General features: G+C 46.0%; 1 protein-coding gene across 3 annotated transcripts in view; it reads left to right on the top strand.

The window, feature by feature from the left end:
* Positions 1–6,346, top strand: part of CAPN13 (calpain 13) — a 75,842-nt gene extending 69,496 nt beyond the window's left edge. For 2 of the 3 annotated variants that reach the window (XM_019735398.2, XM_019735397.2), the window contains exon 23: positions 5,883–6,346. The gene's annotated coding sequence lies outside the window, so the exon portion shown is untranslated. The remainder of the gene's footprint in view (positions 1–5,882) is intronic. The other variant, XM_074331851.1, reaches the window with a different exon arrangement.
* Positions 6,347–24,685: the final 18,339 nt, after the last annotated feature.

Here is a 24,685-nt window from a genome sequence, read left to right as displayed (position 1 = left end):
ACTCACTCGTGGCTCATGGACTGTGTTGCAGAATTGGAAGGGGGAAGATGAATAAATTCTACCTGCAAATCTACAATCCCACTTTCATCTGTAATCATCTCCTACCTTCCTTCTGTTATGCTTAGAGGGCATATCCTTCTGAGAAGGTTCTGGGTCTCATTCTTTCCTCTTTCGCACGGGCTTGATTGAATGAATTATCTCCTCTGGCTTCTGAATACTAAACCTCTCTTTTTTCTGGAGCCTTCTAATTTCTGTTTCAACATGCTTATCTTTTAAATTTCCTCCATCTCAAAGTCCCTTCCAGCTACCGCTCTCTCTCTCTCCTCCCTTTAGAGCCAGACTTCATCAAGACCTTGTTGTCTCCACATCCTCACCTCCCACGTTCCCCTCAAATGACTTCAGTTTAGGTTTCTCAGACATCATCTCTCTCCCTGATTTTTGCGTTGGCTCCCTATCTGATTTTCCTATATCCACCCCATCCCTCAATTTCCTGCAGTCTGAGCATACTTCTAAAAATTCGAACCTGAAAATTAAAACCCTTCAAAGTCTTCCTATTGATACTCAGGAAAAGTCTAATAGCATGAAGGTGGCCTGCACCATCTGGGCCCTGCCCACCTATCTAACCATCTCTTGTCTCTCTCCTCTACTTTCACCACACCAGCCTTACCTTTATTTCCTTTAATGTTTTATTCTTTTCTCAACCTCAGGTCCTTTGTCCTTACTGTCTTCTCAGCCCTGGGGTTAGTTACCTAACTCCTGATCCTCATGTCTTAGCCCTATTGGGTTCCTGTATTATTTTCTCACATATCACACATCCCCCATCAGAACACTCAAAATACTTTTTTGTTGTTGCCCACTTCTTCCTTTTATTTTAAGAGGCTTATTGAGATATAATTTATACACCATAGAGTTTACCCATTTAAGGTGTAAGGTTTTCAATATAGTTAGAGAGCTGTGCAACCATCATCAACAATATAATTGTAAAGTATTTTTCATCACCACGAAAAGAAACCTCATACCCTTTAGTAGCCACTTCCTATTTTTGCCTGACCCTTCTGGTCCTAGGCAACCTCTGTTCTAATTTCGGAATCTATAGGTTTGCCTACTCTGAACATTGTGTACAATTGGAATCATGTGATGTGTGGTCCTTTGTGACTGACTTCTGTCACCTAACATAATATTTTCACCATTCATCCATGTGGTAGCACGTATCAAGACATGATTCCTTTTTAGTGCCAAAGAATATTTTATTTTGTCTATATACCACATTTTATTCATCCGTTCATAACATAATGAAAATGTAGGTTGTTTCTACTTTTTAGCTATTGTGGGTAATCCTGCTATGAATGTTTGTGTGCAAGTTTTCATTTGGCTTTGTGTGTTTTGCTAGGAGTGGAATTGCTAGGTCGCATGGTAACTATATGTGTAACATTTCGAGGAACTGCCAAACTCTTCCAAAGCAGCTGTACCATTTTGCATTCCCACCAGCTGTGAATGAGAGTTCCAGTTTCTCCACATCCTCTCCAACACTTGTTATTGTCTGTCTTTTTTATTGTAGCCATCATAGAGGTTGTGAAGTGATACCACATTGTGGTTTTGATTTGCGGTTCCCTGATGTAAAGTGATATTAAGCATCTTTTCAGTGCTTATTGGCCATTTGTGTATCTTCTTTGAAGAAATGTCTATTTAAATTATTTGTCCATTTATAATTAGGATATTTGTCTTTTTGTTGTTGAGTTGTAAGATGCATAGATGTAGATATAGATGTATGTATTCTAGTAGAAGTCCCTTAATCATGTATATTATTTACAAAAATTTTCTTCCATTCTTCAGGTTGTCTTTTAAGTTTCTTGATGATATCATGAAATTCAAGTTTCATGAGTTTTTCATTTTGATGAAGTCCAAATTATCTATTTGTCTTTTTTGTCACTTACACTTTTGGTGTTGTAATTAAGAAATCATTGCCTAACCCAAGATTATGAATATTTACTTCTATGTTTTCCTCCTAAAATTTTTATAGTTTAGCTCTTACATTTAGATCTCTTATCCATTTTGAGGTAATTTTTGTATATGGTGTGATGTCGGGGTCCAACTTTTTTCTTTTGCATGTGTGTATCCAGATGTCCCAGCAGCACTTTTGTTGAAAAGACTATTCTTTGCTCCATTTTATTGTATTGGCACCCTTTTTAAAAAATCAATTTATCATAATGTAAAGATTTATTTCTGAGCCTTAAATTCTATTCCATTTATCTATATGTCTCTCCTTATGCCATTACCACATTGTGTCGACACTATAGTTTTGTATAGGTTTTGAAATCAGGAAGTGTGAGTCCTCCAACTTGGTTTTCTTTTTCAAGATTGTTTTGGTGATTCTGTGTTCTTTGAATTTACTTGTGACTTTTAGGATCAGCTTGACAAAGTCAGGAGAAAAAGAAAGGCAGCTGGGATTTTGGTAGCAATTACATAAATATGTAGATCAATTTTGGGAGTATTTCTGTCTTCACAATATACAGTTTTCTGATTCATAGACATGAGCATATCTCTCCGATTTTTTCAATCTTCTTTAATTTCTTTCAAAAATGTTTTGTTGTTCATAGTGTAAAAGTGCTACACTTCCTTTGTTAACTTTATTCCTAAGTATTATATTCTTTTTAATGCTATCATAAATAATTTTATTTTCAGATTGTTCATTGCTAATGTATAGAAATAAGATTGATTTTTGCATATTCATCTTATATTCTGTCACCTCGCTGAACTCATTTTTTACTTCTAATAGGTTTTTTTTTTTTTTTAGGGAACTCCTTAGGATTTTGTATATACAAAATTATGTCATCTGAAAATGGAGATAGTTTTTCTTCTTCCATCCCAGGCCTGATGGCTTTTATTTACTTTTTGTCCAATGTCCTGGATAGAACTTCTAGTACAATGCTGAACAGAGGTGGAGAAAACAGACGCTTTTTTTTTCTGATCTTGGGAGAGAATGCCTAGTCTTTCACCAACAAGCATGATGTTAGCTTTGGGCGGTTTTGTAGATACTGTTGATCAAGTTGAGGAAGTTCTCTCTATTTGCAGTTTGCTGAGTCAACACACTTTGAATTACCGGCTTGATGCCTGTATTCCCTGCCACACTGTAAGCCTATGTATGTCTTATTTGTTGCTATCTCCTTAGCACGTAGCAAAGTGCCTGGCATAGAGAAACCATTCAGTAACGATTTCCCAAATGACTGAAAGGAATTGTCCTTTCATGTTTGTGTCTTCCTTTGTTTTGTTTTCATTGCAACTTTTGTAATATTATCTTAAACCCAAGTCTTCTGATGTTTCATCTATTTCTTTATTTTCTTCCCCACTGGGATTACTGGGGAACAGATAGTTAACATTATCTTGTTATCATCTCTAATACATCATGATCAATATTCTCTCATTAAGGCTATTTTTGGACCCGTTGATCTTCTTACCCCTTTGAAATCTGCTTTCCTGAGTCCAGCACACGTTTCACTTCTGCCCAATATTCCCTTACTTTGCTCCTACAAAGGCAAAGCTTCATTCCTCCAGGATTTCCATCACTCCCAGGTTAGCAAAGAAACTTTCACTGTTGGCCTGTGTTCGATCCAGAGTAGAATGTCCTCTCCTCACTCATTTGGTCCTCTGTGCAATAAAGCAGTCACTGGAACACACGGAAGCCTTATCAGATAAGCTGAGATTCTGCCCAGAGCCTACGGTTGCTACAGCCCCTCACCAGTCTACTTGTCCTCCCTACAAGCTGTGTACAATCTTCTACCTGCCCTTGGACTCACCAGGCAAGCTGGGGTGTGCTTCCATTGTGAGCACACGTCTGTTTCTCTCATCTTCAATCCATCTGCTCTCCTCCGGCTCAGTAAATTAGGAGATAGAAATGCACAACCAAATAACTCCTCTTCCTTCCCTCCCATCAGTCATGTCTATTTCTTTTGAACAAGCATGAAAGGCCTCCATTGCTGCATTGTGGGTAATGTTTATGTGAAAAATCTTAAAAGATACCAAGTTCATACTTTAAAAATGCAAATACTCAGTGCATTGATATATGGCCCTTGGACATTGGAGGCTATGTTGATCTTAATTGATTTCAGAGTCTGGAGGTTTAATACACTGTGAGTCACACCCTGCTGAGGGTTTGTGTAGCTAATGTCATCTACATTCATGTTGATCTACTGTCAATTTGGCACTTAAGTGCCTTCTTCTAACAAAGTTAGTAGTTATAACCATTTCCCACTACATACAAATAAAGCAATGGGCCAGCTTCTCGTTCTCTGCATGAAGGAAAAATGTGAGCAGCAGTAACCCTCATCCTGCTGATTTACCAACAACAGTTTCACCAGAGTGGGTCTGCTTCTATTCTAATAAATCCATCTCTCTATTCTTCAGACCAAGGGAATTCTTTTTGAGAGTTAGAAGTCTGGATTGCCTCTGGCGATGTGAAAACTCCCTACCTCTTTTGGCAAACAGACACCAAGTGATGAGCAGTCACCTTGCAAACCCAGGGTGTCCAACCTTTCAGAGCTGGCTGTCAAAGGGAAATGTATCAACTAGGAAAATGACATGGACACTCTAAGGGCATAAACCAAGAAGGAGAAAGAGTTGGAATCCAGGAAACAGGAGATCTAACTGCTCAAGGGCCAGAGCTATGCAGCTGAACAAGAGAGCAAGAGGCCCCATAGGGAGCAGAAGGAGTGACCTCTGGGAAAAAAGGAACCAGTGGTTTTATCTGATTGCTTAATCATGGGGAAAATTGTGTTCAGAAGGATTTTGAAATTCTGCTGGAGAGTTTTGGAAGAATTATTAGGATAATGACATAGACTAAGCAGATTTTTTAAATGAGGTAATTATTAATTCCTAGAAGAACAAAGAATTATAGAAGAAAGAAAATGTGATCCTAGAGTATTTCTTCACTCGGTAGTGAACAGTGCATTCATAATTGTAATAAAATAAAAATTGAATATTGATTTAACAAAAAAAATGTGACATAAATCTATTAGAGAATACAGGAAGCGAAGCTACAGGTATGAAGGTGGATTAGGAGAACCCCAGCTCCATCTTCCATCATAAGTCAGTAGGCATTTAACATTGATGAGTCAGTAGGGTAACCGAGTAAGTATATTATTTAGAAATATGGAGCCAGCATCAGAAGAAAGAGTTTGGAAAGAGGAATTTAGGAGAGGAATGGAACAAGGGACTGGTATTTTTCCTTCATGTTTTTGAATTCATGGATTTGAATTTTTAAATTATATACAATTAGGCTGGATTTTTATGAAAAATAAATCCGCAAACTCGCAAATAGTCTGAGACTCAAGAGAAGAGGAAGGAGGCAGGAAAGTTGGCTGATTATACCTAGTTGTAGAAAAAAAATGTCTATCCAAGAGTGTTGCTTTAATCCAAGAGACATGCCCATGAGAAAAGCCACTCTTCTATAGGAGTCCACAGCTAGCCGATCGGAGCTCTGCTGGAACAGAGAACAGAGCTGTTGTTCTTATAGCTGCCTCTGGTCTGGGCCCTTCTAACCTGCCTGGGGGTGTCAGAGGAGAACCATCTATTCCCCAACTTTCCCTCCACTTTGCTGTGGGCACTCCTGTGCTAAACGGGCTGCAGTTTGCACTCAGACAGGGCAGAGTACGTGCCTAGGGTGCTTCCAAGGAATTGTGAAGAATGAGGTGGAGACATTCCATCCATTGGGGAGCCGTGGGCATGATGGAGCTGGTCCGGCCTTGCCAGCAGGTGGCACCTGTGCTCCCTCTGCAGCCTGGTGGGTATCTGTGGGAATCAGGCTGGGCCTGTGGTCACGTAAGGAATGAAAAGCTCCTTTACTCTCCCTGGGCCTTCTGCGTTTGAGCACATGTGTCTTTCTCCAGGACCAGCTCCCAGTGATCACTCAAGAATCTGCTTCCATTCCAACAGGCTGTGCTGCCTTCTGTGAGTGTGAAACAAACGACACCTGCCCTGCTGCAAATATAGTCGAAGCCACCTTCAAGGAACCTGAGCCAGGTCCTCAGCTGGGTCAGACTCTGGTCATCCCAAGGTCACAGAGAAGTTCATCTGAGCACTACAAGACACCAGCCTGGGATCACCTGGAAAATTAAGCAGGAGATGTTCCACTGTGGGAAAGAAGGGGAGAAGCTGTATCTCGCTCCCCTCCCACCAGTCCAATCCATTTCTTGGAAAAGCCATAATGAGCCAGTCTGCCTACCCACAAGATTCTCTGCGTGACACAGGAGTGGTCCACTGGGGGTTTGCAGAATAATCACACTCTTCAGTGTCTGAATCCTGATTATTGTTTCACAGCCAAATGGCAAAATAAAACATGATTTGCATTTCAGATCTTGGACTCTATGACAAGGAGGATCTTAGTCCAGGATGAAAAATACATTTAAGGATGGGGGATCCAGCCAACAAGGCGGCCACCTCCCTCCCTCTTTATCCATTAAGTTGTCATTATGTCTCTCCAAAATATCATGGCTCACTAGAGTACAGACTAGGTTCCAGTGCATGCCCAGGCCACTCTCCACTCAGGAAAATTGGTGGTTTGAGAACACATTCCTAGAGGCATCTCCCCAGTGGGGGAATCCTTGCAGTTCTGTGTCGGGAGGACAGCAGGGTGGGGACCTTCCTCAGTGTGACCTTCCTGACCAGACACCATGAAGGCAGGTGGTATGAGCAGGGCGACACCCTGATGCAAATGCCCATGCTCAGGAAGAAGGTCAGCGTTCAGAAGTGGCCACATCGTGGTACAAGTACAAACACACAGCCAACTAACCTGCATCCCACAGGGACTGTTGCAAAATATTCACAATCATTTCAGTGGTATAGCAGCGTCAGACACACAGCAAAGCTTGAGCCAGGTTATTTTGCCTCCTGGCCCTGTGCTTGGTCCACTAGGCTAGATGGCCGTGGTTCTCAGCACAGACGTTGGAGGCAGACAAAGCAGATGCCTGAAGACTTGGAGTCCTGAGCTGTCAGACTGCCCCATTACATAAGATGTCCAGCACACAAAATACCAGTACTGACAGGTTAACATAGACGCTGCTAAAAAAAGGGAAAGCCCAGAAGAACAAACGCGCCATTTCCAGCAGGACTCAGAGACGACCTTCACATGATGTCTGGGTAGAAAATCCAACACACCTGCACACTTTGCTGCCCCACCCACACGTCCTCCCAGGCCCCTTCTGGGCCTGCTTGGGCCCTGGGAGACAAGAAGAGTGAAACTTTACAGTCCTAGGGTCAGTAGTAAGCAGCCAAGGGAAGGCCGTGCCCCCTGTGCCAGCTGGATTGGTGTCCATAAGATGCAGAGTCGCATCCTCCCTCACAGGGCTTAGCTCAAGAAGAAATCTTTGATTTTTCTGTTTAAACAGGGTATAAAGGGAAAGGTTACTCAATTGATTAATTGAAAAGCTGATTCTCACAGTTGCTTTGGGACCAGAGGCCTCAGGGAGGCTGTGCATGGCTGTGGCAAAGGGGTCTGGCTTCTCTATTTAGGACTAGGGAGGACTTTGTCCCCTTTTCCCCCCATGTCAGGGAAGGCCTTTATCCTTAACCTCGGCACAACACAGATCAGCCAGCTTATCCCTAGGCTGTACCTTCTCAGGGCTCCCCACATCCTTCATCCAAGGTCAAGAGAAGCGTCTGAAGCAAGGCTTCAGACGCCCTGGTTTTGCCAGCTTCTTACCTGTGTGTCCTGGAGCAGGTTGTGTTTTCTCTGGAAATGAGGTGGTGAGCTAGGAGCACAGTGAGTGCCGGACAGAGGGGTGGGGAAGGACAAGGGCCCTCAAGGAACAAATGACCTCAGACTCCCCAGAGCTTCCACAACTGCAGCCACCCCATGAGGGAAGCAGGGTGGCCGGGCTCTCCTTGCCATTTTATAGGTGACAGCCTTGAGGCCCAGAGAAGAGGTGGCCACCCCATTAGACGTGGCAGATCCTGGACTGAAACCCATGTCCCTTAACTCAGTGATTGTGCCCTCTGCAGCAGCTGGATGTTAGGCTGGCCCGCTTCCTTGGAGCTGGCGTTCACCCCAGAGACAGTGAACATCTGAAAGCGTGTATGTATGTACACAGGGAAGCCCAACCCCAGAAAGCAGCTCCACGAGCAAATCCAGTGGTGCTGGGGTGACGTCAGCCTTGCACCTCCCTAGCACAGAAATGGGCCCCTTTGCCTGGCTTGGCTGTTGTTCCCTCCAGGCCCAGGGGGACAGAGGCAGGGTGTACAGTAGGAAATCGTAGGGGACTTGCCATGCAGGTGTGCTCACTCTTCCCTCCCCCTCCCCCAGCCCCTTTGCACCTCCCTGACCTCCTAGGACAGAATCCAGGGAGGCAATTCAGCTCAGTGGGGGGTTTTCCAACTTAAAAAAATGTTCAGCTCCCCCATGTGTTAAATTAGGAAAAGAGATAATATAACTTAGCCCAAACTAAACATTTAAAACTTTCAGTTACATATAATAACCAGTTTGCGGGGAGGGGTGAGAAAGGGAAAGAGAGTGGAATAGAGGTAGAGGTTAAGTAGGAGGGAAGAGCAGAAAGTGTGTCAGGCAGGAAAACAGGAGCCACTCAAGGTGTTCAAGACAGAGATTTAACGCAAGGATTGAGATGCTTACAAAGCTGTTGGATTGGCTGGAGAAGCAAAGGCCAGAGAAGGTCACCACTAACTCCTAGGTCCACCACTAGCTTTAAGCATCAAGAAGCTGCTGCCGCCACTCTAGCCAGACACTACAGGGGACTGCCAGGAACGGTCACAATTGCCTGCAGCCCTAAGGCGGGTGACTTGCTTGACAAAACCTCACATCTGCTGAAGCCTACATATCTGCCTGTGCTGCTGGAGGCAGAATGATAACATTGTACCTCTCTCCTGCCTTCCAAATGCCACATAAATGCATCTCGCTGGTGGGACTTAAAGTATACCTAGAACTCTCCTGGAAAGACAGTTCTCAGGCTTCCAGCCCTTGCCGTACAGGGGAGACTATAGAAGGGGGTGTAAAGGGTGTCATGCGTCAACAGACAAGAGCACAGAGAGCCAAGGAAATGGAGATGCAAGCAGATGGAGCTGGGGGAAGAAGGAAGATTCAGACAGACAGAGGGGCAGACAAATGAGGCATGGCAGGGAGCCATATAGACAAAATAAGGTGGGAGAGGCAAGAGTGCAAGACAGAGGTCAGGAGACTGAAACAGAAGAAGACTGGTGTCCGTGGATGTTGGTGGGAGGGTTGGCATAGAACCCACTCATTTGAAACCCGTTGCCAGTGGAAATGTTGATCAGGGTTGTGGCAATGACTCAAACTTTCCTGTGCATAAAAATCAATTGGAATAACTTTTTTAAAAAGGTTTGGAAATTCTGACCCAGGAAGTCTGGGGCTAAGCCTGGGAATCTGCATTATTTCAAGCTCCTAAGTAATGTTTGTGGTCCTTGGATGACATTTCAGGAATCACTACTTTTGCAACCTCACTGAATGGTGGAAAGGCTCTGGGTTGCATCAACCTGGGTGAAATACCTAATGAATTCAAGTTTGAGGCCGCTCTGGTCAGAGACCGCCCACCTGCCTCCCACTGCTGCCTGGGACAGCCCCAAGATTCCTTCCTACCACCTTCCAGCTCACTCCTCCCTTTCCTTCCAGCTCCCGGAGAACTGCTATCCTAGTTGATTTTTACCTCTAAACAAACTAATTAAGCAATAATCCTAGAAGAATCCATCATTCTGACAAGGTTGTTGATTAACCATCCCCCACCCTAGTTCAAAGTGCTTAATATCCCAGCAGAATGGTCCATAATGAGTGCAACGGCAGAGCTGGGCTGCTGCAAGCCAGGTGATGGCGCCATCTGAGAAAATAGATGCAGAATGGGGAACTGTCTGGTGGGAAAGAGGGGAGAGGAAGGTGACTGGATTGAGGCTGCACAGGCTGGGACATCTCTAAGAAGATTCCAGACCATTCTTTCAGAGACCATCAAATTCCCTGAGAGGGTTTCTAAGGTTATGAAAAAATCTGGACCATAAGAGAAGAGTCATATGGAAGGGGTTTGGACACGAGACATAATTCTCCAAATTTACAGCTGTGTCAAATATATAGTTGCTGGAGTGAGAGGAGAGACAGGCAAGACTATAAAATGACTGACTGAGAGATTAATTTCAAGTCCAGACTGATACAGCTTTCTCTTTTCCACACTTAGACTATTATTTTAAACCCCCGTTCCCTTAAAACATTTACGTTCTTCAGTGCTAGAAAACTAGTCCGTTTGACCAGGCAGGATGTGAAAACACACTGCCCTCTGATGGTCATGCATCCACCTCCCAAAGTTCCTTCCCACCCAGTTATCCACTGTGGGCCTCAGAGGATGGAGCCTCCAGCCAGGCCGGACGAAGTGTGCACCATCTGAGCTGCCGTGTCTGTGAATAGCTCCATCATCTGTCTGACTCCATTGTTGCCTGAATTCTGGTCTCATTTCTGGTGTTTTGCATAAAGAGTGGATGACATTGGCAAATACTCTCGACCAAGGGGGAAGGAAGCTGGTCCCCAGCTGTGCCATCCCGATTTGGTCATTGACATGACGTGTCATCTTATAACTTTAAGAGTTGCCAATTCTGTTCAGCCACAAAGAAAAGAAAATAGCATATAGTTAGTGATTAATCAGTGTTCAGAGAATGAATGACTGAACATGTGCAGTGCAAACACAGGGATGGTTGTGGAGCACTGGGCCAAGACTCTGGAGCCTCAGGCTCAGGGCCCAGTTCTGTCTCCATCCAGCTATGTGCACTTTGGGAAATGGCTTCTCTTTCTGGGCCTCCTTCTCCAAAATGAAGGGGCCTAACTTGAAGATCTCTAAGGTCCCTTCCACATCACAAACTTGGGGAGCCAGGTCCTAAGGATTCTAATCCGCAATCATGATTAAGGGGCAGCAATTGGCCAGGAAAGGAGCCCCTGGCAATGCAGCAACAGCATCTCTTACCGGGATCCACGCTCTGGAGAACTAAATCAAACAGTGCTCTCTTCTTCCACTCAGCCTGGGAGTTTCTGCTGTTTTTATGTTTGTGACAATGGAAATTCAAAAGCCCCTTCACTCACCCCAAGTCAGCCATTAGCGTTGACATTGCCCTAGCGAGGTGGAATCAGGCCACAGAGCAGCCATGGATGGTGGTGGGACAGTGACACCTAGTGGCCATCTTCACTAATCGCAGCACTTCTCAGCACTTGCTAAAGTCCTGGGCTCCTCCGTGGTTAAATGGGCGGCATTAACCCACATTGTGAGTAACGCAAGGCCCTGGGTTGTAGTCTCGGTCTTGGAACTGCCTCTATGCATGACCTTAGGTTCTTCAAGTAGTAGTTTGACTCTTAAGTCCTTCCCTTCCAGCTGCCTTGTTCACTGTGACTCTGCTGTGCCTTATGTCAAACAGTCAGGGATCCTAGGCCCACACGGCAGACAGTGCTATCCCTCCTGGGAAGGCACAGCCCAGAGTTCACCCCAGGACCCCTGGGTTCCACCCATGTGACACACACCAGGTGACACAGACCTGCCACACACAGGACCACGTAGCCTCATTGACCACAGGTGTTCCACACCAAGGCCGGCCTCCCTCCAGGCTACCTGATGCTGAGGTAGGAAAAAGTAGCAGAACCAGCCAGAAGGAAGCCTCGTTGAGCTAGCTTTGTGTTGAAGGGGCCGTTCACCTGGTTTCACCCATTTTGGGCACCAGAATCTTTCCCTATTGGTGGAGTCCACAGGGTTCATGTATCCTTAAAGAACAATGCAGATGGGTTCTTTTTACACACCTTCCTCCCTATACGGACACCCCACAAACTGCAAAGAGTGGAAAGGGGTTGTGTGCTGAGGCTTCGGAACCTCCCCTCAGGGCGCAGGCACTCACCCTATTTCGGTATGTCTGAGGACAGCGGCTAAGCTTGCTAGGTCTTTTCTGAGTCCCATGGTATTCTTATCCTGGAACTGGGCTCCCTGCCTCTTGAACCATGTCCCTTCTCAGGAGTTTTTGGTCTGTGTTTATTAGTCTTCCTCAAGTATAACCTTTGAGCACTGCATGATTTGCACAGTAGACCTTGGTGCTTTCCAGTATGCAAACTGCAAAAATGCTGGATGAGGCTGTGTTCGTGTCACTTTTTTTTTTTTTTTCATCTTCCATACAACTTTTTTTTTTTTTTTTTAAATTAGTTTCAGGTGCACAAGACAAAGCAAAACTTAGACGTTTATCATTTATATCCCTCACACTGTGTGAACCCCCCTCCCCCCATCCACTATCCCTCTGTACGTTCCCAAAACCTCTCACCTTCCCCTTATCCCCACCCCCCCGCCCCTCTAGCAACCCTCTGTTTTTCCTCCATGTTTCCAAAACTGTCTCTGATTAGTTCATTCACTTATTCTTTTCTTTAGATTCCGCATATAAGTGAGATCATATGGTATTTGTCTTTCTCTTTCTGACTTATTTCACTTAACATAATGTTCTCTAGGTCCATCCATGTTGTTGCAAATGGTAAGATTTCTTTCTTCTTTATGGCTGCGTAATACTCCATTGTATAAATATACCACAGTTTCTTAATCCAGTCATCTACTGATGGGCATTTCGGTTGTTTCCAGGTCTTGGCTATTGTGTATAGTGCTGCAATAAACATAGGAGTGCATAAAGATTTTTGAATTGGAGTTTTGGATTTCTCCGGATAGATACCTAGGAGTGGGATTGCTGGATCATAAGGTAGTTCCATTTTCAGATTTTTGAGATACCTCCAAACTGTTTTCCATAGTGGCTGCACCAATCTGCATTCCCACCAACAGTGCACCAGCGTTCCCTTTTCTCCACACCCATGCCAGCACTTGTTGTTTGTTGATTTATTGATGATAGCCATCCTGACTGGGGTGAGGTGGTATCTCATTGTGGTTTTTATTTGCATTTCTCTAATGGTTAGTGAGGTTGAACATTTCTTCATATGTCTGTTTGCCATCTGTGTGTCCTTTTTAGAAAAATGTCTCTTCATGTCCTCTGCCCATTTTTTAATTGGGTTGTTTGTTTTTTTGGAGTTGAGTTGAGTGTCGTGTCACTTTTATTCCTCGTGGCTTCCCCTAGACCATTGCCCCAGTGTGGTCATTTTTCCGTTGTCATTAAATAGTGTATGTAAAAATACATGTTTTGGTGGTGGAGAGCAGGTGAACTATTATTTTAAAACACCTACTATTATTAGTCAGGGTGCAGTCAGGAGACAAAAATCCTACCAACTGTTTGAAAAGGGAAATTTTAACATAAAGAATTATTAACTAGAGAAAGGTAGTTAACTTCTAAAAGGGACAAAAGAGGACTATAAGGAATACAGGTATAGAAAATGCAGGAAGCAGCTGCTGTCTCTAGGGCTGAGGGAGTTACCCAAAGAAGAAACAAAGCAATGTGGGTGAGACGCAGACCATGTTTGAGCGAGTGTGGCTGTGGCCCATTGGATGGTGGAGTAGTTCACCTGGGCACCAGCAGGTGAAGCTGGAGCATAAAAGTCCCATCAGCTGAGTGCCAGAAAAACTCACTGGAGTGAGCACGACTGGGTGAGAGAGTCCAGAGGCTGGGCACAGCCCCACTGTAGGAAGTAAAAGGGCACACTGGAGCCAGGAGGGGGAGGTCTTTGCAGTGTCCCTCTAGCACCCTCTGCTGACAAGGCCTAACATTACACCATCTGGCAAAGGAGAACTGTTAACAGGGTCCAGCTCCTGCATTACAAAGCCGGGCAAAAAAGGATGGTTTTGGAATTCAGAGGCAACAAATTGAGAAAAGGCACACCTACTCTGTGCCTGGCCCTGGGCTGTGCATTTTCCCCGTGAATCTCATGTAATCTCAAGCAATGTTCCTTGAAATAGATATTAGAATTCCCATTTTAATATTGAAAAGACACTAAAAGAGAGAAGTAAGCTGAGAAGGATATGCAGCTAATATGCATGGCTGAGCTGCTGTTTAAGCTATTGTATGTGTGACTCTAGAGCCTGGGTTTCTACACCAAGCTAACAGCACTTCTCTCTGTAAAGGATAAAAGACAGTTTGTTCTGTGGGTTCCAATTTAATAAATTGGGGTTGGGGGCTGGAATCTGCATTCAACAAACTTCCCAGAGATCCTGATATACTCCAAGACAGGAACACCAACCTCCACTGGGCTAGAAGTGGAAAGTGAGGAGCTGCCTGGCTTATGATGGGGGGAGGGGAGACATTCTGCTAACAAGTTCCTCTAAGCCCCAGCGCCCTGTGGAAAAGTCAATATTGATACCTGATTTCTGAAATGAAAATCAGATAGGGCACATGGATCTGTTTTATGGGTGATGAAGTTGTAATGCTCTAACAGAAGCAGAATTGATTCCTATTTGTCAGCTGGATAATTGGAGGATGGGCTCTGGGATGCCTCAGCCCCCTTGCCTGGCAGCCCTTTTAGGCATATTTGCTAGACAGGAGGTGTTTCAAAGTTAGAGCGAGCCATAGCCTTCTGGCTCAGGAATAAGAGCCACCAGCTACCATGTCCCAGGAACCGTGCTCCATTGTCTCCTGTCCTTAAAGCCTCTTGCAAGGATTATCACTACAACTAGCAGATGAGCAAACTGAGGGTCTTGCCTGAGACCACACAGATACAAGGGGCTGCGTTGAAATTCAGGTTGCAGGTGGGTCCCACTCCAAAGCCATGTTCTTTCTACGGGCCCATATAGCCTGGGAGAGGAACCATCTTCTGGCTCAGGGCCCCTGCAAAGGGGGCCAGGCAGGCTGGTCCCTAGAGGGGCTGAGCATTTGCTGCCCTGAGGGCTGGTTCAGCACCACCCACCAGGTGGGCCAGAACTCAGGCCAGGAGACCCTAGAAGTGCAGAGAAGGGGATGCTGAGGCTCGCGCCCCCCACCTCCCACTGCACCCCTCTACACACACACAGATATGAAGTGACAGAGATTGAGAGGAAGCCAGGAATGTGGCCTTTTTAAAGGAATAGTAGTCTAGTTCACCAGTAATGGGGGCCCCATTGACATTACAATACCTGATCAATTCTCCTGAGTCACTGTAGAAATGGTCACCTGTAAAATCACATCCAGGAAGAGGGAAAATTCAGACATGCCTCAAGTGCCAGCCTGTTTAATCTTACAAAAGGGTGAGAACAGCTTAAACACTTCCGTGAGACTTTGCCCAGCCAGTGTGAGATGTGAGGAAACTCAGTGTCGGCTGACTAGGCCTTGTAACTACAAAGAAAAACATAGCTGAGGGTTGTCTGTGATTGCCACCAGCTCTACCTGCTCAGGTTTCTCTGCAGGGGCCACCTCATGCCTGTCATATGGCGGGCCCTCCATGGGAAATCCTGCGGACTGGGCAGACAGGTCCAGGCTCAGATCCCTGCCACCTCTCAGCTGTGTGGCCTTGGTCCTGACCCCTCTGGGCCTAGCTGCTTTCCTCTGTAAACAAGAGATTAAAAATACCAACTCTTGTGACAATAATCAAAATAGCATGGTATTGGCAGAAAAACAGACAGACCAATGGAACAGAATTGAGAACCCAAAAATAAACACAGATATATGTGAACAAATAATTTTTGACAAAGGAGCCAAAAACATATAATGGAGGGGGAAAAAAACTTCTTCAATAAATGGTGTTGGGAAAATTGGAAAGCCATGTGCAAAAGAATGAAACTAGATACTTGAACAGACACCTCTCCCAAGAAGACATCCATAAGGCCAAGAGATATAGGAAAAGATGCTCGACTTCACTCGTTACTAGGGAAATGTATAGCAAAACCACAATGAGATACCACCTCACGCCTGTTAGAATGGCTATTATCAATAAGACAAGTGTTGGAGAGGCTGTGGAGAAAGAGGAACATTCAAACACTGCTGGTGGGAATGTAAATTGATGCAGCCACTACAGAAAACAGCATGGAGGTTCCTCAAAAAGTTAAGAATAGAGTTGCTGTATGATCTAGCAATCCCTGTCCTGGGTATCTACCCAAAAAATATGAAAACATTTATCTGTGAAGATATATGTATCCCTATGTTCATTGCAGCATTATTCACAGTGGCCAAGACATGGAAACAACAAAAGTGTCCTTCGATAGATGATTGGATAAAGAAGATGTGGTAGATATACACAATGGAATATATTCAGCCATAAGAAAAGATGAAATACTGCCATTTGCAACAAAAACAGTCCCAGGGCTGACCTGGGACAAAAGTGGATGCTTCCTGACCACAGCTCTTTATTTCCCTTGAGCGTCCCTCCATGGTCCCCCTGTCCTCCCTGCCAGGTCCCCTCCCCTGTGGGAGGATTCGGAGCTTCTCTGGAGGAAACATGTGATGCTCAAACAAGCATGAGCTTGGCCCCAAACAGAAATGGTTCCAATCCTAGCTCTGCCATTTCCTTGCTGTGTGACCTTGGGAAGTTATTTAACACCTCTGAACTTTCCTGTCCTCTATTTGGTGGAAAGGATAAATCTCTACCTAACATGGTTGTTGTAAGGATTAAGTTAAATGACACAAGTAATGCTTCTGGCCACATGAATAGCAGTACCACTTTATTTAATATGAGATCTTAGGTATCTTGTCCTTAAATGGGATAGTCCATGTAAAACATTGGGACGGTGCCTTGGTAAGAACTCTACATATAATAGCTATTGTCATCATCCTCATTATTTTCATCACCCTCTTCAGTTTCTTTTCCTTCCCTGTGACCACCAGGTGGCAGCATGGGGCCATGGAACCAGAGCCTTCTTTCTCTAGGCTGTTTGCCACCTCTCAGAACGTGAGTGCTGGCAGGGCCTTTAGGTGACAATAACCACAGGGCTGTATGCTGAGTTCTTACTGCACGAGGTGAGTGGGGAGCACTTAACAAACACTTCATGAGGACCCAAGGAGGGAGCTGTAACTATCCACCTTGTACAGGAGAGAAGTGGGCTCAGGTGGGAGGATCCACTCATGGGGCAGAGCCGGGAATCAGACCCAGTCTTCCCTGCTGAGGCCCCCAGGGCACTTGCCCACTGGATGAGCTGGTCTCCTAGTGGGTTCCAGGATCCCCACTTGGCAGGTGAGGACAGTGAGGCCCAAGGAGGGAGGCATTAGAAGCCAGGGCCCCGATCCCCAGGAAGGTACCCTTCCTCATACAGACTGCTCTCCTGGGAGTATCCCATCAGTCAAGGCCCCCACTGCTGTGAGGCTCAGCCTGGACTCTCTGGGGGCCACTGAGAACCTTGGGAAAGCAAGCACCCTATGTCGCTTTGCATCATCCAACAGGACCTCTCCCAATTCCCAAGTAATCTTTGCCCCTGGAGTCATAGTGATTTGTGGGAAATTTCCTCCAAATCCTGGCTAACCCTTCCTTCACTGAACTCCTTTAGCAGTTGCATATGCGGTTGGGTGGCTTCTAGTCCCTTCGGCCCCAAATGTTCCTGGGAAGGAACATGTGCAGACATGTGTCCTGCTGTGGCCCCTCAGCCAGCAGGTTTGGGCCACCAGCTTGTCCCTCTTAGCGTTGTCTACCTTCTTTCTCCCTGCTATGAATCTCACTAGACGGCAGCGGAGGAAGCCAGGTACTCCACCCCTCCATGCTGAGTGACCCCCAGGGATACAGGCTTGTTTGAAGTTAGGGCCTCAGTTTCCTCCTCTCTCAGTGGAGATAAAACTAGTCCTGCCTGGTAGGGGTGATTATGAGGCTGTACTAATATAATGAGCAAGTTTAAAGCAAAGCCTGGAACCTAACAAGCAATCAGAGCTAGTTAGCTATAGTTAACCTATGGTTCACCTACCTGCCACTCCCAGCCCTCAGTGATTACCAGGGCCCTCCTCTCTCCCACCTCTGAAAGTGTGGACCCCTGAGGGACAGCAGCTCCGCACAGAGGCTGCGAGGTGCAATGGTGGGAGAACCCACTGTGGGCTGTGCAGCGCTGGGGGCTCCTGCGTATCAGCAGTCCTGGCCCTGCAGGCCCGAGGCCCTGCAGCTCTGAGAATGTTCATGGAATGGAGGAGAGATACACAGTGGGGCCACGGTCAGGTATGGGGCTCAAGCTTTTGAGAGATGTAGGAATACAGGGCCAGGGAGGCGGGCGGGCGGGCTGGAGAGGGGCAGCCCCTATAGGCAGACAGGGTGGTTCCAGGCAGCACCAGTGCAGGGGAAACACTGCAGGTGGCAGCTCCATAAGCGGGATAACGTATTTAATCTCTAGTTACAGGAGCAGTATTGTACCCAGAAGTCAGCAGGCCCCCCTGCCCCTAAGACGGAAATAAGATTCGCTCAAACTCCCCGTGGGAGTTCCACGGCCTCCTGGAGATTTGTACTCACACCCTGACCTCCTGCCTCTGAGCTCCATGCTGCTGTGGGCTCACAGCTGTCCCCGTATCTCCTCTCAGGTGTTGGCCTTCTCATGGAAGAACGCTGTTTCCTTTCCCTGTGTCCATGCTACACTGAAAAACAAAAATAAAAACTAAACTCTCTCACATGCTTTAGGATAGAAGGTTCCAGGCCCTTCCTGGGGGTCATGCCCTGCTTAGCCCAGAGCACAGGAGCACAAGGAGCTTCCTCCTCCTCGAGAGACCCCTGCCCACCGTACTCCAGCTAATGCAGACGTAAGCTTCTGTCATAGCCCAGAGGCCAGAACCTGAGCCAGCCAGGCCCGGCAGCTCCTGTGTTAGATACAGAGGCCATACTTCACGTTCCTCAGAGTGTCTTACAGTGTCTGAAATCTTACTCCCCTCCTAGCCTAGAAGTCCTCACCGCTCTATTCACTGGATTTCCTCCAGAGAGCCTGGCATATAAGGAGGCAAAGGATACAATAGGGGGTCTTTTTCCTGTGACTCAAAAATACATGACATTCAGTCAATAATTTTCTAACTTTTTTGATGTAGCGGAAACATTATGCTCAGAATCAAGCTTCAGGTAGGAAACTCGGTGCACATAAAACAGTAAAAACAGCTGCTTGGCTGCACCTGGCGGAGGCAGAGGGAATGAGAGCTCTAAATCCTGTGCTCAGCTCGACCACCACCACCACCCTCCACTGCACCCCACCTCACAGGGACCTAAGGCACCCTGGGCCCTGGAAAACAGAAAGGGAAATGAAACGTCTCTTTAACAGTGTAAGTACATTCAGCTTAATTCTTGGTGAGATGAATGCATATTAAAACTGCACTGAGATACTGCTTCTATTTGATCAGATTGGCAAAGATCGAAAAGGTTAGGAATCCTCTATTTTGGCAAAGGTGTTGGAAACTGGCACTCTCCTGCAGTGTAGGTGAGACTCTGAACTGATGCCACACCTATGAGGGCAATTTGGCAATATCTGTAATACACCTGCACGTGTCCGAGACCCAGAAATCCCACGAGCAGGAGCTTAGGCCACAGCTGACCTCTCTGCCCATGAGGAAAAGGACCTGACAGCATTGCCTGTGAACAAACGCAATGTCCACCAATGGGAGGGGTTAACTAAATGGTACTCGCATTCAACAGAATACTCTGGATCCCCTAAAATGGGAAAACTCTTTGTGTTGATCAGAAACGATCTCCCACACACATGCTAAACAAAAGAAATTTTCAGAGCCAAACGCTTTTCTAAAAAGAAGATTTATTGAGCCTAATGCTAGCCAGAAGAGGACCAGGTCCTGGGGCATTCAGTCTGATCCACCAGCAAGATGTCTGTGCTGTCCTGGAGTTAATGGGCTCTTTAGCACATTATGTTTGGGGGAAGAGAGATCTAATGTGTTCTGAAAGAATTTGCATTGGCTACAAATAAGGTGGTTGGAAAAATGTGAAGTTGGGGCAGTTCTGTAAGGAAGAAATATTTACTGCTTTGATTGGATACCGGCAATGGTCGTGAACGTTCATGTGTTTGTGGGATGCAGTGGGTGCTGGGCGTTGCTAGAGAAGTTGATTCAAAGCCCCAACATACACTGAGAAATGTGAGCAGTCTGTTGTTAGTTGCCCCACAGCTACTAGCTGGTTAACTCTTCCTGTCTCTTTCTCTCACTCTCCGGCCTGCTGTAATTTAATTTAGAACATCTCAGCATTTGTCTCTGGTCACACGTACTGCTAGGTGAAAAAAGCAAAGTAATAGGACAGCGTGCAAAGTATTCTATCATTTATGTGAAAAATAAGTGGAGAAAGAACACAGAGGTATTTTCCTGTAATTGCCTAAAAGATTTCTAAAAGGATAAGAAACTACTTATAACACTGGCTTTCTGTACAGAGAATGACGTGGTGGGGGAAGAGGGATGGGAGAATGATTTTTATTGTATATCCTTTTGAATTTTGAACCATGTTGCACATGGATCCTTCTCTCTATTATCCCTTATGGGAAAATAATTATAAACCTTTGGGCAGCAAACTGTGCTGTCCTTAGGGCACACAAGAAGACCCATTGCAACTGGGACAAGGGAAGATAAAACCCTCTCCTTCTGGGGGAAGGGCAAAAATACATCCAGACGAGTAAGCCTCCTACAGAAGGGGTCTGAAGGATCACACAACTATCCCCCCCTCCAAGACACAGGGACACAGCCCCTGCCTAAGACAGAAACTGAAGCAGAACCGCAGAGAACGCCCCCAACCCCCACCCCAACACCAGCCCCAGGCTAACAAGTGTGGAACGATACTAACAGCAATCTATTGCTGGGGAAGTGTCGAGAACACAGAGAGACATTTTCTCTAACAAATAGGCACAAAGGGAAGCCCTAAAGTGATGGTTTATTAAAATGTTAGTTCACCCCAAATTGATCTGTACATTTAGTGCAACTCCAATAAAACTGCAACATTTTTAATAGAAATTGACGAGCTAATACTAACATTTATATGGAAAGGCAAAGGAACTTGAATAGCCAAACCAATCTTGAAAAAGAAGAGCAAAATTGGAGGAACCACATTGTCTGATTTCAAGACTTAGGAGACTGACTACAATAATGGAGTCAGTGTGATTTTGGAGGGAAAAATATACATATACTATGTATCTATAAATGGTACATACGAGACTCCAGAAATAGATCCACACTTATGCAGTCAACTAATTTTTCATGAAGGTACAAAGGTGGTTTGATGGAGAAAGGATCTTCTTTATAATAAATGAGGCTGAAACCATTGAATATACTTATGCCAAAAGAAAAGAGCAAACCATACCTGCCACCCTATACAAAAATTACCTTAAAATGGGTCTGAGACCTAAATGTAAAACCCAAAATGATAAAACTTCTAGAAGGAACATAGAAAAATCTGTGACTTCGCTGTCTGGAGACGACACCTGAACCTGTCTATGACCCAGCAAAAGAAGCCCAGAGTCGTATTTGATTTACTTCCCTGTCTCCCTGATTTACTTCCTGCAGACATTTGCAGGTTAGTTATTTTCATGTAAACTCAGCACTGAAAGTGTCCATCCTATACCGGTTCGGTTCGTCCGTCGTGTTTCTCAGCTTGCCCTGCCATCTTGGATCTTGCTTCAGGTTTCTCACCCCAGCGCTCAGCTCAGTGTCAGCGGCGAGCAAGGCACATCTGCTGGGCACCTTCATGGAAGCCAGAGAGCAACTGCTCCTTCTGACCTGAAGCCCCAGCCCCCAGCCCTGTCACGTGCCTCTCAGGCCTGTTCTCCTGCCCTTGCCCAATTTTCCTCACACTAAGTGAGTGTTCAGTGAAGCTGGAGGTTAAAAATCAGTAAGTGACCAAACCTACAGTTTTGTCAGTGCTTTTCTCCCTATTCTGTTTGTCTGTCCGTCATGCTAGAAAGTCCTGCGTCAACCCCGCAGAGTCTTTGTCGTTGAAGCAAGGGTGTATGTGTGTGTTTGTGTGCATGTGTATATGCATGCATGTGTGTGTTCATAGAGGAGTATGTGAGACGCAGAGGCAGGAGGAAATGAATAGGAATGAGACATTTTGTTTCTTATAGGGAAAGAGCCAGAAATTACATCTGTTCAAAACTATCCTGCCTCTCTCACAAATAAATACAGCGAGTGAGTAGAGGTGTCACTGAGCAATACTTTCCAAACAGACCCGGGAAGAGTCACCTGAAGAAGTGGTTACTGCTGGCTCTCTCCGCTTGTTCTTATGTCCCCTGTGTTCCCAGACAATGGCCAGGAGAAGGGCGAGGAGGGACATCAGTGCCCGGCCTCCCCTAGCATTCTGGCAAAGGAAGAGTTGCAGGAGCAGCGGTATTTCTTAAATGGTATTTCTGGCCAGAGGGTCCAGGTCACCAGATGTCCCCTTCCAGCCAGAGAACAGCTTGAGAGGTCACTTCTCTGTTATAGCTGAGTGAAAGTTCAGAACAGAAGGGCTGATAAATAAGCCCACCGAGGCTTATTTACGAGGAGCGGTGGCTGGAACAGGGTATTGTAGCTAAGAAATCGTGAGCTGGACCCAAGCTGGTGCCATTAAAATTATTTGGCCACCAGCACAGCAGAGGCACGTACCAGCCAGAATGGACTCCTGCCCCTGACAGAGGAGCGGTATGGGCCACAGCATTGCGTACGAACTAAGACTCAGCTCCACTTCAACTCACATGCAATTGATCCTTCCAGCCACCCTGTGAGGTAGGTATGGTCATCCCATTTTTCAGATGGGGAGACTGAGGACAGGAGTGATTCAATGATTTATCCAGTCCCCTGGGTGGTCATGGCAGAGCTGGGCATTGTTTCTTCTGAGAGTTTCAGGGACGGGCCCCCTGCCTCACAGCTGCTCCACGTAAAGGAGGGTAGAAGTTCTGCAGACACCCCAGTCCAGCCCTGCCTGTCAGTAGAAGACTCAGCCAGCTGTGGTCACTGAAGGGGCAACACCTGGTCCTGAGTTCCTGTGGGAACAGAGTTGTCAGATAGTGTCAGGTCCTCTAGGAGGAATCAGTTGGGGCCGTTCTGCAGTTGTTAACTCCTCTATGTCTCACACCTCACTCACCTCTGACTCAGCCTAGACCCCCCTCCAGTGCCTCAAGCATCTGCTCCTCCGACTCTGTTGCAGGCCTGGGACGCCTCTCTTACCTGGCCAAGCAATAGCACCTTTGGCTCATAGGCTCTGAGCTCTGATGAAAAACTTCTTAATGTCTTTTGGACCTGTGGAGTCAGACAGACCTGGGTTGAAATCCCACCTCTTCTATTTCCCACCTCTGTAGCCTTGGGAAAATCATTGCCTTCTATGTTAGTGTCCTATTGCTACTGAAGCAAATTACCACAAACTTAATGCCTTAAAACAACACAAATGTATTATCTTACAGTTCTGTAGGAAAGCGCCAAAATCAGTCTCACTGGGCTGACATCAAGGTGTCAGCAGGGCTGTGCTCCTTCTGGCTCTAGGAGAGAATCCAGTTCCTCGGCTTTCCGGCATTCCTTGGCTCATGGCCTCACAGCACTTGGACCTCTGCTTCCATCTCTCTCTCTAACTCTGGCCTCCCTCTTCTAAGGACCACCTGTGATTACATCGGTCCATCTCAATAACCAGGATAATCCCCCACCCCCAAATTCTTAATCACATAGGCAAAGCCCCTTTTGCCATGGATGGGAACCTACTCACAGGGTCTAGGGATTAGGACATGGACATCTTTGGAGGGAGCATTATTCAGCCTCCCACACCTTGAATACCTCACCTGTGCAGTGGGAATGCTAACCTGGACCTCACAGGTTGCTGGGAGGACGAATTATGTTATGCAGTACCTAGCCCATACCTGACACAAAGTTGAAAATGGGTCATGAAAAGGTGGTCCCTGCCCACCTCCCCTTTTGCGTCGCTTTCTCTGGAAACCCCAGTGTCTGTCCTTGGGCCTGGCTCTCAGTGGGGACTTAAAGAATCCTTGTTGAAATAAAACGCTGGTGGTGATGGATGGCTATGACCTCCCAAATGTTGGGGCAGGGCTATTTGCAAATGTAAAGGCTTCTAGGCAGCAGTGAGAGGAATTTGAGCAAAAACATGGAACGTATGTTCAGGGACATAAATTCCAAGTGGTTTTTGTTAGGAAAGCTGAACAGAAAATCATTCCATCTGTGTTCCCCATGTCGGAACTGCTCTCCCAGGTTGGCTCAGCTGAGACCCATTCCAGTTGAGCGCCTGTCTCTGGAAGCAGAGGTGGGGCCCTCTGTGAAGGAGCAGGGCAGCCTGAGTCCTATGTCCCTGGAGAAGCTGTCCCCACTCATTGCCCAGGCCTGGGAGGGTGAGGGCTCCAGGTGACAGGTGCTGAAGCAGCAGGTGGCTAGTCCCAGAGCACAGATGGGAAGACCCCACCTTCTGGGGAGGAAGTCAGAGCACTGTGTGGGCTGGGTCCTTAGCGGGGGAGGCATGGGGCAGGGAGGGGGCCAGACCTCCAGAAGCCCTTCTGATACTCCTTCCACCAGAAGATTCTCACCAGCACAGTTTAAACCCATTTTAATCCAATCCTCTTATTAGTAAAATAACTTTCAGCGTGCCCTCCAATAAATGCATTTAAAAAAACATTATATGGCGTAAATAGGTATACAGATATATTATGCACCTTAAAACTTTCAAAAAATATAAACATAGTAAAGTGAAAGGCTATAAATAAACATAAATAGAAGATCAATGGTTTGATCCTGCCTTGGAACCACTGAATCGTTGGGCACGCCCCATTTTGAGGCCGCTGGTAGTATAAACTACACTTGTATCTGTTGCTCTTCTTTTTTTTGAATCTTGCTCCTAGGTTCTAGGTAGGAAAAGCATGTGGTCCGTCCTGTCTCTATGGCTTTCCCGCCTTCGGGGCCCACTTGAAGGGCCTTC

The sequence above is a fragment of the Rhinolophus sinicus genome, linkage group LG05, assembly GCF_036562045.2.
Source record: "Rhinolophus sinicus isolate RSC01 linkage group LG05, ASM3656204v1, whole genome shotgun sequence".
Lineage (NCBI taxonomy): Eukaryota > Metazoa > Chordata > Mammalia > Chiroptera > Rhinolophidae > Rhinolophus > Rhinolophus sinicus.
This window is presented reverse-complemented; position numbering and strand designations above follow the sequence as displayed.